Genomic DNA, 16,486 nt, shown 5'->3' with positions numbered 1-16,486 from the left:
GCAGAGTGGAGGAAGAGGGGGAGTGGGAGGGATCGTGCAGATGAAGACAGGAAACACACCGCAGACCCGAGCCCATTCTCCGTGTCCGGTCCACACGACCACGGAAACAACATACAACCAGCTCACATGCACACAGGAACACATCCACACTGCACATGTAAATATACACATCGCATCCCCCTCCTCCTCTGGCCACCACCAAAGCATACGTCACACTCTGTGCTGAAGATAATGTGCCTTTTTTTTTTTTTTAAATCAGGCCTCATCGCCCACTCCAGCCCTGCACAGACCGATCTCGGCGTACTGTGACATCAAAGCTGACACGTCTATTGAGGAGAACAGATGAAGTGTGGCTTGTAGCGGTGGGACAATGGGAATTATCCATATTAGCATGGATTTAGTGCAGCGGGGGGAGAATGGAGGCTGTCTGGTCTTTCAGGACACGGAGCTTTTTCAAAGTCAACCACTGAGTTTTGGAGCATAAAGAGGTTTCTGATGGGAAAACAAGGAGCAAATTGATGAGACTGAATCTTATCGAATTAGAAAAATTCAGCCTCTCAAATGGCAAAAATAATCCACAGCGCCGTGATGAATGTTAACAAGAAGTCTCATTGAAGGAGCTAGCCTCTCAAAATACACTCGGTCCACCTGTGCCCTCCTGATAGTCTTCAAGTGGAACTCTCTGAGGAATAAATAGACAAATTAAAGACACAAGACTTAAGATGTTTTCCTCAAAATTGATCAAAGGGGACCAAGTAAACTGGAAAAACCCCTCTTCAGTTGTTTTCCTCTCTATTTCTGCTCAGACGTTTCCAAATCGTTCCAAAATTGCTGCCAAATCTTTCTATACAAGCTCACTCAAGTCAACCTGTACCAACAATGCTCTTAAATGTGATCAAATCTATGGTAAATGTACAGTAGCATGGAAAACAAAAAGGTCACACAGGATATTAATGAATCAGTCTAACGCTAGGGTGTATAATATGAATGGCTAATTTATTCTTTCGCTATGAATATGAATCCTCCTCTACTGTATTACTGATTCAAGTCTAATCTTTTAAACATATCGGTTTTCACACGCTCGCTGTCGCTGAAATGACTTCAAGTTAAAAAAAAAAAAAAAAAAAGCCTGAAATAGATGGGAGTGACTTTCACATGCAATTTCAGAAAATGTCTCCTCGAAAGATTTACAGCCCGGTAAGAGCCCCGAGTACCGACTATTGATTGACAACATCGATTTTCAACCCTGCAGGCTGTGAGTAAGTCTACACATGCACACGTGTGGGTATGTATGTGTGTAGTGTACTTGTGCAGATGTGGGCGTGCACAGCCTGAGATAACAGCCAAGTGAAGGACAGGAGGAGGAGGAGGGGGGTATGACTCTCTGCTTGGGATCACAGCACCGACTTGATTCAGGTAGGAGGACGTTAATTTATCTTTACAGAAGCTTCATCCACAGAGACCTGCCGTATCTGACTTCCCCTCTGGATCGGAGGGAGGGGAAACCAGTTTTTTGTTTCACACACACACAGACACACACAAGAACTGGGTCATTTTAATAAAGCGGCCATATTTAAATCTCTTTCATCTGTTACACAGGCAAATAAGCGGCTGAAGGAGAAACAGAAGTGAGGCATTATTAAAATGAGTTGTGCGTGCACACTGTTGGGAATGACTTATGGCAGATAAAGAGGTTTGACCAACAGATAAGCCTTTTTACTCACAGCTGCAGTTATGTGCTCTAGTTCCCACTGCTGCTGCATGTGGTGGGAAGAGCACACACAAATCAATCACCACCACCTAGGATATTCTCACACTGTTGTGCAGGGAGAAAAGGAATAAACGTATAACTTTATACCCTATAACTGCGTGTTCCTGACACAGTCGCCGACATTTTCAACCCACAGGAGGAATCTGTGGCTCTGACTGTTACTCAGTCTCTGTGGTCGGACACAAATGTGGGTCACAAGACACTTTGGAGGAGGCTGTGAGCAATGAAGCTCGTGGAGCAATGAGTCAGAAAGGTACGGAGGTGAGATCTGGGTCTCTGTGTCAGCTCAAGTCAGAATCACTCGCACATCCACATACGGAGCAAAATTAAATAAATTATATCCTCTATTGTTATAATAACTTGAATTAAACATTAAATATTTTAGACTTAAGGTTGAAATATGTCGATTTATAGTGTAATTTCACTTCTTAGACATTCCCAATACACAAATACTCATATTATTATTTCTCTCCGCCACCGGCTCTCTGCTGAAAAAAGGTGATAACAATGATGGTCACTTCAGCCATCTTTGTGTTTACACCCTCTGAGCAGCACCACCAGTGTTATTAACACTAACCTGATTAGCATGCTCACATCAAGTTAAACGAAAAAGCAAAACAAGAGTGAACAACACTGGCGTCGCTCTCCACCGCCGGAGACAGGGATGAAGATTGATAGTGAACTTGCACCATTTTTCTGTCATAAGTAAACAGCTGTTTATGCTAAACACCCACGATGTAGCAACAGCAAAACATACAAATCACTCATTTAACCCAAAATGAACCTCACCCAGGCCGTGTAGTGTGCATCTTCTGCCAAACTGCTGTCAAGATTGTGTGGTGGAGTATAATACAGCACTGGAAGTGATTTGCAGAGGAGACTAATGAATTTTATCCTCAACAATAATAATAAAAATATGAAATCTGTTCGCCCACAGTTGTATTTCACTACATATACGACCACTTAATGTATTTCTTCGTTGTTGAGTCTACTGCACAGGCTACTCTAAGGAAGTAAAGGGACCCAAGGGAACACCCATGCAGCCATGCAGGGTCTCTGCTGCGCTGCGATCGGGGAGGAGGTGTAAAAGTGAGGATAAAAGGGGCAGGAAGAAGGAAGAATGAAGCCGTGCAGCTGGGGCCGAGAGATCTGTGGAAAACTCCCAACAAAGGCACAGGAAAACTGGGAAGGCTGGGGCAGGTCCACTGGGACAGTCCCAGGCCCAGTGAGGGGGAGGCCTCCTGACTCCTGATGTAACTGAAGAAAACACACAGACTCTTTGTCTTTGGAAATAAAGTCACTTTTTCCCTGCGTGTCACAGAGCACGCACACACACACACACACACACACACACACACACACATACATGCACGCACGGATGCTTCCTTTGCTCTTGCTTCATCCAGGCAAACATTTTCATGCAGGAGTGACAAACGATCAGGAAATAAAATATCAGCGAAGAAGAGACTGAATGTCTGATTCAGACAAGATGGGAGAAGTGAAACTAAAAACATCAATTCAAAATAAAAACCCTTGTGTCCCACAGTGGGAGTACAAATCTTGAAAGGCAGCAGGAATAAATTACTCCTGATTTGCATTACTCTCCTCTCCGTGTTTGTTTTTGGCTGCTTCTGAGTGAATATGCTCCACCACATATTAGGCTTGGAGCGCGATGCCTTCACTATGACTGGGCGTGATCAACCGGGCACCATAAATGAGAGGCTTTACATCATTTTCCCTGGCACAAGGCATTACAAGCCCTGTCAGCTGGCAAATGGAGAGGGAAAGTTGGCACGAGCGCGAAGAGAGGCAGAGCGGCAGCAGAAGAGGGAAAGTTGCACGTTACAGGATCAGGTAGACTTGTTCAAATACACCAAACGGTGCCTGGCTGGATGCCACACTGCAGTCAGTTGGACAGACAAACACTTCACACAGCCCATCAGATTATTAACTGAAGTCTGTTTGTGTTGAACACAGCAACAATTTATAAAAAATAAAAAAAAATAAAAAAGTTGCACTGCTGGCATATTATTCTGGCGACCCCTCTGCAGGGGTGTTTCGAAATTTAAATGGTTCAAGTTCAGTCAAAACAAAGGAGCATTCACCCTGACTAAGATCCACCTCTTCTGAAAAAAAAAAAAAAAAAAGCCAGTAAAAGACAAGTCACAGGAGTCCAAAACACACCCTCGTTTCTGGGAAGAGCTGCTGGAGTGAGTTTGGTGCATGGTATGTGACGCTGGTAGGATAGTTGAAACTGTCCAGATTAACCGTGTGCGTGTATGTGTATGCAATTCCATTCAGGGAGCAGTCAACTTGAGTTAAGCAGTCTGGTACACAATGAGGATTCACAGCCTCTGGGTATGACGACGGACTGTGCCAAAGATAGAAGAGAGGAGGGGAGGTCGGGTGGGGGGGGTGAGTGGGTGAGTGAGTGAGTGAGTGGGTGGGTGGAGGGGAACCTATTTAAAAGTGCACTATCATTGCCGCTGTAACAGTGCTGGGATAGTGTATCACTCAGGGTGTTCCTTGAGCTGCTCGTCTGGCCTGACAATGATCTGAGAGAAAGTAAACAGACACTACACAGTGGTGTTATTGAAGCAGCTGCAGCCTGTGGCGCACCCATTACACCAGCCCCCCATGTGGATTAACTACACACCAAAAAGTATATCTAAAATACAGCATCAGTCTTCTCAATTTTACTAAGTGCTGGTTTAGAAACAATAGAAAGGTCGCAGCTCTTTTCCTCACTGAGGGTGGCCTCTATATGAAGGACAGTCAGAGTCAGAAAAGTGGTGCTAAAGTAAATATACTCACACTAAAGTGCTTTTCAAACAAGGAAACTGCGCTAACTTTTCAAAGGTTGTCCGTCAAGTTGTGCAGCTGTAATGCAAACCCTGTGGGAGCCCAGAAACAAAACTCTCTGTCATTTGATTTGGACTCAATTAACAGCACGCAGCCCCCCCCCCCCCCCCCCCCACACACACACACCCACAGCACCTTTGCACTTGCAGAGGAAGATCAAAGTTCAAGGAGCCATTGCTGCTTGTCTTTATTTTTTTTCACGCTCTTGGTCTTCTGGGGGGGAAAAAACACACAGCATTCCCACAGCTTCTGAGAATGAGCTTTGCCCGGAGGTTAACCGGCCTCAGACACCGTGTCAGTGAGAACACAAGCTACGGGAACCGAAGACACCCTCTAACTATACCAACCCCCAAATTAGATGTTTTCATCTCCGCTACAGCCTAATGTTGGCTTCGGTTGCAGAGCTGTGAAAACAATTCATAGTAACCTGTACTTTCAATTTAGTCACACATCCCACTTTGACTTTTCCCCTCCGCAAAAACCTGGCCATTAAAAAAGGTTTTCTAGTACATTCTGTGAATACCGGTTCATGTATGTAGGCTACGGCCGTCGTCTGGCTTTTGACAGATGAGGTGCTGACTGAGAGAAGGGCAGGGTGGCACGCTGGCAGATGAAGGCCTTGGAGGCTCAGAGGTAGACCTGAAATAGCCCTGCTGCTGCTGCTGCTGCTGCTGCTGCTGCTGCTGCTGCTGCTGCATGACAGCATTACATCACATCTGACTTCACCAACATGGCTGCCTGCCGCTGCATCATGCCACCGCCACGATGTCATGTCATGGGATGGGAACAATTGGATGCAACAGCTGTTAGTCACACAACCTTAAGGGACGCACTCTGGGAGCAGTCTACTACTGTACTGTACCTCATGAGAATAATGGTCCGTACAAACAAACACTACACTTCCTGTGTAATTAAAATCAATGCACTGCAACCAATACTTTTTGTTTTGTTTTTTCCTCTCCCTCGATTGACGAGGTGGAATGTATCTGCTTTACATTCCTTATCACATACACATGACAGACTCTAGAGGCACAACAACACAGTTTCTCATTTTTCACAAAAAACGCATATATTTTTGACATGTGAAGGAGAAACACAGTTCCTGCTCCTGACAACTTAGTCAAAACCGTAAACCACATCAAAGTCATCAAGGTGGGAGCTGAGCGAGCTACCAGCGAGAACTAGATCAAACGCTGCCTGTGGGCTCTCTAACCATCAGTGCCTTGTAAAAACCATACCTGACATGTTTTTTTTTGTTTTTTTTTAAGCTCGAGCTCGGTTGTGGGAACAGTTGCAAACCAATCCGTTTGGCCGGGAAGCATGCACATTGTCTCTAAAGCAGCAGAACAAGTCGGTCAACATGTTTGACCTCTCCAGACACGGCTGCTGCTGCTGTGCAACGCATTGGCAAATCAGCCCACGAGACAAAACGTCACTGTAGGAGTTTCTCGCACACAGCAGATGTTAGCTGTGATGACTGATACATGACAGGTCTCTAACGCAGCGCTATAACACTTAAAGACATGGAGCTTTTGCAAACATTGGGAAATGTTCAACGTCATGTACTCACGGGGAGAGTATGTCAAAGCCACAGAAATATATTTTAAATCCAAGCCAAGATCTTAAAGTTTCCAGAGAGACCATATATCACGCTGAGTTTTGGCAAGGGGGCTTTAAAATCAGGTATAAAAAGATCGCCTGTGGTGTAATGGTGCAGTTTCTTGTGTTAACATTTTTACTGGAAGCAAGATTCATTTAGGCTCAGGGCAGCAACACACTAATGCTGTCTGACATGTACATCCTACTGTCATTATTTTGGCAGATATGTGCGATTTAGATCTGGACAGTATAATCTATTTGGATATTGTACTTCAGTTATATTCTAATTTATTATGTAACTAATATTTAATGTTATTAAAACTTTTGTGAAAGTTGATGTTCCAGGGATCCAAGACAATGAGTCAATGTGAAATCCTAAATGATTAGATATCAATATACCTGCAGTTTAAGTAAATGTGTGTTTTAAATTTATAGATAAGAGAAGTTAACACCGGCTACTACAGCATAACTCCTTTAATATGCATTCACAACAATATTCTACCTGCTGAGTAACAAACGGAAACTTGATGATTTTCAACAGAGCAAAATTTTGGACTCGTGATCCAGATGTGTTTGTTGATGTAACGGCCCGAGGTTATTTAGAGAAGCATGTGCTCAGCACACATGGAACAGTTCAGCCCTGTGACGCTCATTTCATCTGAATGCAGACAGAGCCGCGTCCAGACACTGGAGAAAATGACCAACAATCACAGGAGAGTCCACCCATGTTCAGGAAACACACAGGCAGATTTCACATTTCTGACACACGGCGTCTTCCCGGAAATCTACGGCGGGCGCTTTGAGTTTGAAGATTTGCGTCATTGCATCAGTAGAGCATCAAATCCACAAAGAGCGTCCATTCTGGCCTTAACCACTGTTCCCTGCTTGGAGGTATGTCGTCTTGAAGCGATTAGAGCGCGTATGGTAAATACCACAATGGTGCTATTGCAAAGAGCTGCACGCTCTGAGACGTATGGAAAGAAATCTGCTGATGAACCCCCGGCGAATGAACGTCGATGACACGACCACGGTGTAAAAAAACTCGCCTCGCCTTGTGGCTCTTTTGAAGGCAACACCATGAGGCACTATGCATGCACTTGGCCCGAGTGACAGACAGACAGATACCGCGCCATGAGTCATGCAGGCATGACTACAGTGTGGCCCCCTCGGCAGCCCCCTGCAAAACTCACATACCAGCCAGTCAACACAGGCCGGCCTGGATGGTACACCTGCCTCAGCACAGCTACTCCCAGTTCCCTCCAAGTATCATGTACCCACATGCACCCACATAAACATCCAAACACACACACACACACACACACACACACATACACACACATTGGGACTATTCTCCCCTGGGGTCCAGTTGGAGCAGATACAGGAGATGAGCATGACTGCCACTATCACACATCAGGGCTTTATTGGTGTGATTACATCACCCCGAGCCTCCATGTGATAAGGTTTCAGGAACACTGGGCACAGAAACCAGGCCATGTGCTCCTATGTCCCGTCTGCCAAAATAACTCAGCAGTTTCTAATACAGTACGGCTACAGTTTCACTTCAGTCTGCCCAGGTATTGTGGGACGCTCTTGTGCGTAACCTTCGCGATGTCAACAAGACTAGAAGTTTGTTAATATGCGTGACAGAGGGGGGGTGGGGGGTGGGAGCCGGCGTCCTGGAGCTTCTGGTGAGTCACAACGAGACCAGTCCAGGTGGCCTTCTTCACCACGCGTGATGGTATTGTGGAATCTGTGGCTCTTTTTTTTGTGTGTTTGTGTGTGTGTGTGTGTGACTGAGAGACCGTGAGTCATTTTTAGTCACAGCCTCCTCAAAAGCCACAATTCAGAGGAGAAAAAACAAAAGATCTGAGGGGAGATATGACACTTTCAGGTTGAAAAGCGGTCAAACGCAAAGCAAAGGGGGGGATGATGAGATGAGAGGCACCGGCTGTGAGCTGCTCTCTTCATCTACTACACACACCACCTCAACATCTGCACGCCTTCACGCCTGCAGCCATCTATGATACAGAGATAAAGGAGTTATTGCAGTGATTGTAATTGTCACAGCCCCGTGGCACAAATATTCACAACTGATGAGGATAATGGTGATGCTGATGATGATGAGCAAGGAAGAGGAAGAGGAGGAGGAGGAGGAGGATGACTGAGATCATGGTGTGACTTTAAGCGTGATGTGTTGCACGCTCACTCAGCAGCAGTGAATTCCTTCATCCAGAACTACAATTAGTCAGAGCCGTCCTCCATCAAATCAAACCTCTGGCTCTAATTAAAAGAAATCTCCTCTGAATTGGGTCAAATTTTTAAGTGATGGGATAAAAAATAAAAAAAAAGTAATTTAGTTTATCAGCCTGTGTCTCTTATTGGACACAAGGCTCATTTCACACACCATTAATTCCACTTCAACATCCTCCTAACCCTGGAAGAAGTGTGGCAGGATTTCACACTTTTAAAAGGCCTAAAAAGGTTGTTATTTAAATAGCCGCCGCACTCTTCACTGAAAGAGAGAGCACTCTACAAGCAGCACCCTGTTACCTAAATGATGCTCCAGTCCATGCTCACTATAAGTTCAACCCTGCATGTGAAGGGCCCTCGTATACCGGTGTAATTCAAAGCTCATAGGCTACCACTCGTATTTAAAAGCCCCGTTTATCCTCCTCGGTCACGACGGTGTGAGAGAGAGAAGAGAAGAGAAGAGCGCTTCCTCCGCGGCAGCCGCCTCCTTCCTTCCTTCCTTCCGTGAGGTGAGGAGGGCGACCACCACCACCACGGGGGAGACTGACGGACGGTCACGAAATAATAATGACATAACTTACCCTTATACCAAGCAGCTCAGATGATCTCCAGCGGTGAAAAAAAAAAAAGATAGTCAGAAAAAAATCCGGTTTCACAGATGTTTCCCCCCCAAAACGCAAGCAGCTGAGATGATTTGTCACATCATCCTGTCACAGCAGCGGCGCAGGAATAAACGCGCTTCTTCTCCTTCTCTCCCTCTCCTTCTCTCTCTTTTTTTTTTTCCTCCACACCCGCAGATGTTTCAGAGCCGAGCCCCGGTGCTGCGCGCTCTCCAATCCGGTCACTCTCGAGCCGGCGAGGGGCCGAGGCTGCGGTCCGGGATGGTGGTGGTGGTGTTGTGGCCGAAATGTGGCAGTCGGCAGTCGGTTCTCTGCTTCCCACCTACGGACAGAGGAGCATTCCCACACTGCTGCTGCTCCATGGAGCTACCCGGGGGAAGTTTTCTTCTGCCGGTTGTGTGAAGCCTAATTCAGTTTTGCTGGAGAGAGTCTGTCTGTCAGCCCCGCCCTGCACTGACTGGAGACGGCCGTCAAGAGCGTCGACCAATCGGTATGTACACAGGGAGGCGCTGCTTCCCCCGCTGGACGGCGGTGACTAAGCGATTATCCTCAACCAGAGTGAGTGAGTGAGTGAGTGGGGGTCCGCAGGGTTTGAACCTGAACCCGGGGGTCACAAAGGAGCCTCTCTGCCGGGGATGAGCCACTCCAACACCGAGCCAGCATGAAAAAAAAAACTGCTTATGGCGAAATAACGCGGTTCAGTTTATATCAATAAGAGTTTAATAGGCCTACCTGTAATTATAAAAAATGATATAATTGTTGTAATTATAATTTAATTATATAATTATGATAATTCTTATTTTTATTTTATTTTGTTATTGATAATTTCATTTTAATTGTAATTTTATAGTAGCCAACAATTATATAAAGAAGGCTCAAAGGCTGTTTAATGATCAAGTTCAGAGGTAATTAGATAGATAGATAGATAGATAGATAGATAGATAGATAGATAGATAGATAGATAGATAGATAGATAGATAGATAGATAGGTTTTATTTGTCATTCTTATGCGTCACATAAAAACGAAATTATGTTTCACACATCCACCGTTCGAGATCAAGATCAGTGCATTAATTTCAACAATAAATAAGTAAAACATGTATAATTAAAAACAACATATAAAATGAATGATCATAATTCATGTGTAGGCTACTGTCTACCACCAAATAGGACCACAATGGAAATAAGCCTTTGGGCTTTATTGTGTTTTTAATCCTTTTGAACACTTGTCATATTGTTCAATGAAGTTTTCAATCAATCAATCAATCAATCAATCAATCAATCAATCAACCAACCAACCAATCAATCAATCAATCAATCAATCAATCAATCAATCAATCAATCAATCAATCAATCAACAGCCTTTAACTGGACTATTACACAAACTATAGCCTACACCATGTCACTTGCACTAATATTCAGTAAAGGCATTTGTAATGGTTTTGATTTGGTTTGAACCATCTACCTATATCAACAAGAGGCCATACATGACAATTAAAAGGTGCCATGGTTATGCAACATAACAACGATCATGATTTTAGCAGCTGGACCAAAGCTTGAAGACTATGTAATTACCTGCACAACAAGTGGAAACACAGGCTGCTGATTCATCTGGTATACACAATAATGTGCACGTCTAATTACCTGCAAGACACACACAAAAAAAAGGTTAAGACCCAAAATTAAAAAATTAAAAACAAACAAGCAAATGGCTTCAAGACGTAAAAACGTCTCTGGACTGGTTTGAGATTTGAGGTGGTGCACGCTCACAGAGATCATCTGAGCTTCGACTGCTCTCCTCCACCCATCACATATAGGCTTATTCTGGACTTTCCTCCTTAAATTCCAGTTTGGGTTTGTCTGATGACTAAAGAGCATGATCATAATCTGCCCAAATGCATCTAAATCTGAAGTAATTAACTGTTCATGATGAGTCACACTATTACAAATGCATTACATAAACATTTACAGCTTCCCACCATTTTTGGTCTTATTTTAGAGACAAACCATAATGTTGCCTCATGATCATGACAGTGTGTGATATTAATGATCAGCAGAGCCGCCGCCCATGAGTCCTGTGCTCTCACTGCATGTCAGTTGAATTACACTGGCCAGTTTTATTACCAAGCTAATGAAAAAACGGATTGTTAACCATTATATAAATGAAACCAATAAGTCTGCGATCTGGGTCTGCTGATGTTAATAAAGGCGACTGAGGCCTATTAAACTAAGTCTGAACATTACACATCTGCTACTGTGTCCCATGAGCTCTATACACAACAATATGAAATCAAAAAGTCATTTTTTAAACATTTCCTGTAGAGAAACTGGAGCTCCTTTGTGATGCAGCAGGTAATACATGCTGCTGCTGCTGCTGCTGCTGCTGCTCCACCTATAATGAAAAGACCATCGTGCATGGTGCATTCCTTCATAGTTTTAGTGAAAGCTCAGATCCACCTGGGAGTATTCGCCAGGAGAGAGATGGATGTGAGGAAGCAGAAGGTTTCTGAGGTGCTGACAAGGGGCACCGTGCGCAGCTTCTGGGGTCTCAGAGCACAAGAGGCTCAGGTTCCTGCATGGAAAAGTCTCCTTCATGGTCGCTTTGATGTGCTTCTCGATTAAGACGCGCTCCGCTGAACGTGGCAGCCGCTGTCTTTCTGCTATTAAACTAAAGGAAGACATAATATATAATGTGGTCCTATTCCCATGTGGACAAAGAGGAGGATTTGTTTACAACCACAGAACAAGACATCATAATAATGGCTCGCTATTATATTCAGTTAATGTAGGCTACAAATTAACTTGGAAGTAGCAGCTCATTAAAATGTCTTCAAATAATGGCAAAGCATTAACACCCTTCACTTTAATAAAGCACTCAATTTTAGATTTTATAAGATACAGAAACTAAAACTAGTGACAATGAAGCCCATTAGTGCTCATTATTTGAAGTTGAATGTGTAATAAGTCATTTTTCATGTTGAATAAATGTAGCAGAGAGAAAAAAGTCCCACCTTTCTTAACACTGCAGTGAAATGGAAGTAGAATAAAATGGAAATAACATCATTGAGTATCTCAGCATGTTCAGAAACTTGTGTTCTGCCACAATTTCACCAGAAGAGTCTAAAAAAAAGAAAAGAAAAAAAAAACATTGAAACAAAACTTCAGTCAAAGTCCACAAACTTTCATGTCTATGTTTCTGGCTGCAGGAAACTGAACAAATGTTGTTGTTTTTTAAATGTTTTGAACACCTCCTCCTCAGCAGCTTTCCTCCCCGGAGAGAAATCTGCTGCAAGAATCATCCAGTTTTATTTAACCAATCACTTCATCAAGACTGAATTTAATCACTTCTAATGTGGCCCAACTAAAATAAACAGCAGACAGCTCTCCTTGTGTTGTTAGTTCACAGTGTGAGAAGCTCTGGAGCCTCCTCCTCCTCCTCCATCCTCGCACCCGTGGGTCTCGTCCCTGCCAGCATGACTGATAGCCACGCAGCAAATCAAGCCGATTCAAGAGACATGCTCCTAAATTAGACCACAGATAGTATTTCCACCACAGGAATGAGTTTATAGGACTTCGTCAACTCTTTTACATACACTCGGGCATGTAAAGAGTGTTCGGTGGCCTGCCGGGACTCCCCTCTGATTGATATACCATGAAGTCACAGTAATTAATGGTGAGCCTTCCCCTGGGACTGAAGGAGGGTTGAAGCCGAGGCGAAGGCAGCAATTAGGAAGCGACGCAGGACCTGCAGGAGCACTCAAGGCTCCCTGACGTCCCATCAATCAGACGCAGATAAAAGGGTTGAGTACAAGGGTAATGTTTAACCAAAAAGGACATCGTCAGACGGCCCATAAACGATTTCCTCTTTGCAGGGGGAGACCATCATTTCTGGGTTAAGACCACAGAGGTTTTTCTTTTCACTCGTACGTGGATGACATGGTTTACCACATCTACAAAGCAGCACAGACACTCTTTACAAGCATGTAACGCTGGTTGTCTGCGTTGATTGATTGTGCTACAACAACAACAACAACACCTAGGAACTATAGAGGAAACACAGGATTTCACTCCGGTCATGTTTAGCAGATTTTTAAACTCCCGTATATTTGGGATAAAGCCCGGAAAACTCCTCCCAGCCTTTGCCTGGCTCAACGGCTGTGAGCTACAGGTGTGAGCTGATACAAGGCAACTGTTATCACAGAGAAAGGTCAGGGGAGGTTTTAGTGCGGGCTCAATCAATAAACCAGACAGCTGGAAGACAGAGATATTGTCCAAATGTCATCGACTCGCCCAATTATGTTTTGAAACCTTCACTGCTGTGCTGTTGTATGAAAAACTACTCCGGCTTTATTTAGATTAAGAGTCGATCCTGCAGAGTTTTCTTCCTCAAGAGTTCCTCTGAGTAGATGTAGACTCCAAACACAGCTCCACTAATGCATGTCTAATTTTTTTATGATGCAGAACAAATAGAACAAAACCATATACGTGCTCTGGATAAACAAAAAGGAAATCCCCAATCAGTGGTGTATATGCATGTGCTTACAGTAACCTATATCTTGCGTTTACACTCCAGTGGTTCTGTTAAAAATCTGTGGGAGTGAGCTCAAAAAAAGAAAACCTCAGTTTCTCCAGGAGCCTGCATGGTCTCTGCTGTGCAGGTGTGAAGTAATCCCTCTGTTTCCCCCTCCCCAGTGAGTATCCAGCCACCTGTGCAGCACACAAACACACACACACACACACACCTGCAACAAACAAGAAGAGAGCCAACCATGAATCATTCATTCTCATCGATTAATAATTAATCCCACCGAACAGCGAGCATGCAGATGACTACCAGCTTCTGCCACTAATTGGCCCCGGTAAGAAAGAAGCCTCTGTTGTCTGTGGAGAATGATTGCAGTCATAGGTGCGGCAGGAGTAGGGAGGAGGGTTTATTGAAAAGCCGATACTGAGGCTCTGAAGCAGCTGAGATGTGGGAAATCTGATCCTACTGCTGAAAAAATGATAAAAGATAGACATAGAAAAGAAGAGAATGATAAAAGATTAAGAAAACGCAGCATTTTTTGGTAACAACATCTCTGGGTAAGGATTTCCAACGCTAAAATCTGTCATAAATAGGATGATGTCATGTAAGCAAAACAAATTTACACCCAGTCTGGGACAAGTTTACTCAGCCCTCTGCCTTCAACTATTTCTGAGTGTGTCTACAACAAGAAACATCACATCAAGGAAGGACGGCGTTTTTTTATATCATGACTCCCATATAAAGGAGACGCAATGTGCAGATTTACTCATTTTCTAATCCAGTCAGTGTGTCTGTGAGAGAGCGGCTAATTCGGACCTCAGATATAAACACAGCAGGATAAAATAGTCACGTTTATATTTGGTCGGCTCGTTTTAGTCATGTGGTTTGATATAGTGTTTTTATTTATCAGCCAGATATGAACCGAAGATAGCAGTGCCAGTCTGTCGCCGTAGTGAAACTATGTATGGCACATGAATATATATTTACAGATTAATGGCCGAGTTAAAACAGGGCGAAACAATTCACTGTGTAAATTCTCTCAACCTTATCACAAACAGTGATAACCTCTTAACCTCAAAGATAAATAATAGGAGTTACTTCCTGTCGAAACGCTGCAGGCTGAGAGGATATTACACCTGATAGGATCCTGTGACTCATGCTGTAGTAAGGTATTTTCAGTCCTCGTGCATTCTGCTCCTCCATCTGCACACAGATGAGTCTTTGGCGTCCTCGCTCGGCGTCACTATCGCTGAGGTGGCTGCTGCTGCTGCTGCTGCTGCTGGAATTGAAAGGGATCCAGAAAGCAACATAACAGCCAAGCCGAGGCGGCTAAGATTATCTGTGGCAGCAACAATGAAAACCAGCCCGGGCCGGACCTCGTCGTCACTGCTGCTGACCGGCAGTGGAAACACAGTCAAAAGCAAACAAAGGCCTACACCGGTCCACCACGCAGCCACGGCAAAGTCAACAACCCCATGCCAGGACTCTTCTTACTGAACATGCTCAGCAGATTTCTGTCTGGCTCTTATCCTGGCTCAATAAATCAGTCCAGGAGCTTGTGCCCAAAAACTCCTGCACCATTTGTGTCATGTGTTTCCATTAAAAATTCATCCACTCTGACTCCCACATGAGAAACTCAAGAAGGAGAGAGAGAAAGTATCCTGAAAATCAAAACAAAAACGGTGCAGAATTCAAAACAGTGGCGATGAGGGAAAGCACAGAATAGCTGCAATGAAAATAGCTGAAATGGGAGTTTTAATGCCACCTAATTTATCCTCAGTCCGAGGACGTGTGCCCTTCACTTACTTCTTCAATGCCACACATGCACACATGCACACAAAAGGCTGCCACTTCTTTGCACACATCTATCACTCCTCCAAAGAGCTTATCACCCCAGGCAGAGAGGCCTCTTCTATCATGTTTATCAAATCAAATATAAAGCATGGCTGGTTAGATATTTACAGAGTTAAAAGTGCAAGTAAGAAAGAATAAGAAATGTTTTTCTTCTTCATTTATCAGGATAAATTTATGTCTTCATGCATTTTATGCTGGATCAAATATTATCAAAGAGTCTGGCATTCACTACATGCAGTATAATCTAACTCATGAGGCCACACAAGGCAAAAACTATAAGCTCTTGTGTAATCTTGTGCACCTTCGTATAGGTAATGTTGTGTGCTCTGATGTGTTCCCTCTGTGTGCAACTTATTTGGTAATCAAATTATGAGCAGCCTGCTTCTTTCAGATAAGATTACCTATAGCAAAGGAGGTGAAAGAAAAAAAGCTTCAAGCAAAGCATCAGCCAAGCCACAGGAGAGGACTCACAGGCCCCCCAGATTTAAGATGGCGGGGATGCATCAGAAGCCACGCTGCAGCTTCAGAAAGCTTAGGAGGATCTGGAGATGAGTAGCTACTGCTAAACCTGAGTGAAGCAGGCAGAAAAAGAAGATCTCTGATCATCAAAAACAAGAGAAGGCCCCGGCCCTTGAAGAAGGACCCTCATGTGCTCATCCATCTACCAGCCTATGCATCCGTTCTCATATCAATCAGTTGATGCAGTCGTGCGCTTTATAGGCTCAGCACAGCGCTTCCAAACAACAGCTCAGCAAAACTTGCACTTCCCTCATGAAATTGTAATCGGTGGCACAACCGTGTCACACGCTGTTAGTCTTCCAGAAAGCCACATGGACCCACAGTGCCTAGGGCTTAACTGGCGCCATCCACTTCCTGGGCACAGGCGAGCAGGCGTGCGCACAGCGGCTCTATTTATAGCTTCTTATTAGAGGAGGCTGTTTTCAAATGGGGCTGAGGAGATAAGAGGGCGGGCAGGAAAAAGGGGGCCACTCTTTGGAGATTTTT

The 16,486-nt window shown here is 44.2% G+C and overlaps 1 protein-coding gene across 2 annotated transcripts in view; it reads right to left on the bottom strand.

Moving 5' to 3' along the window:
- rhbdf1a (rhomboid 5 homolog 1a) overlaps positions 1 to 9,500 on the bottom strand; it is a 30,433-nt gene extending 20,933 nt beyond the window's left edge. For both annotated transcript variants that reach the window (XM_083976634.1, XM_083976635.1), the window contains exon 1: positions 9,064 to 9,500. The gene's annotated coding sequence lies outside the window, so the exon portion shown is untranslated. The remainder of the gene's footprint in view (positions 1 to 9,063) is intronic.
- Between the last annotated feature and the right edge of the window lie 6,986 nt (positions 9,501 to 16,486).

Source organism: Trachurus trachurus, assembly GCF_905171665.1.
Source record: "Trachurus trachurus genome assembly, chromosome: 8".
In the NCBI taxonomy this organism is placed as follows: Eukaryota; Metazoa; Chordata; class Actinopteri; order Carangiformes; family Carangidae; genus Trachurus; species Trachurus trachurus.
This window is presented reverse-complemented; position numbering and strand designations above follow the sequence as displayed.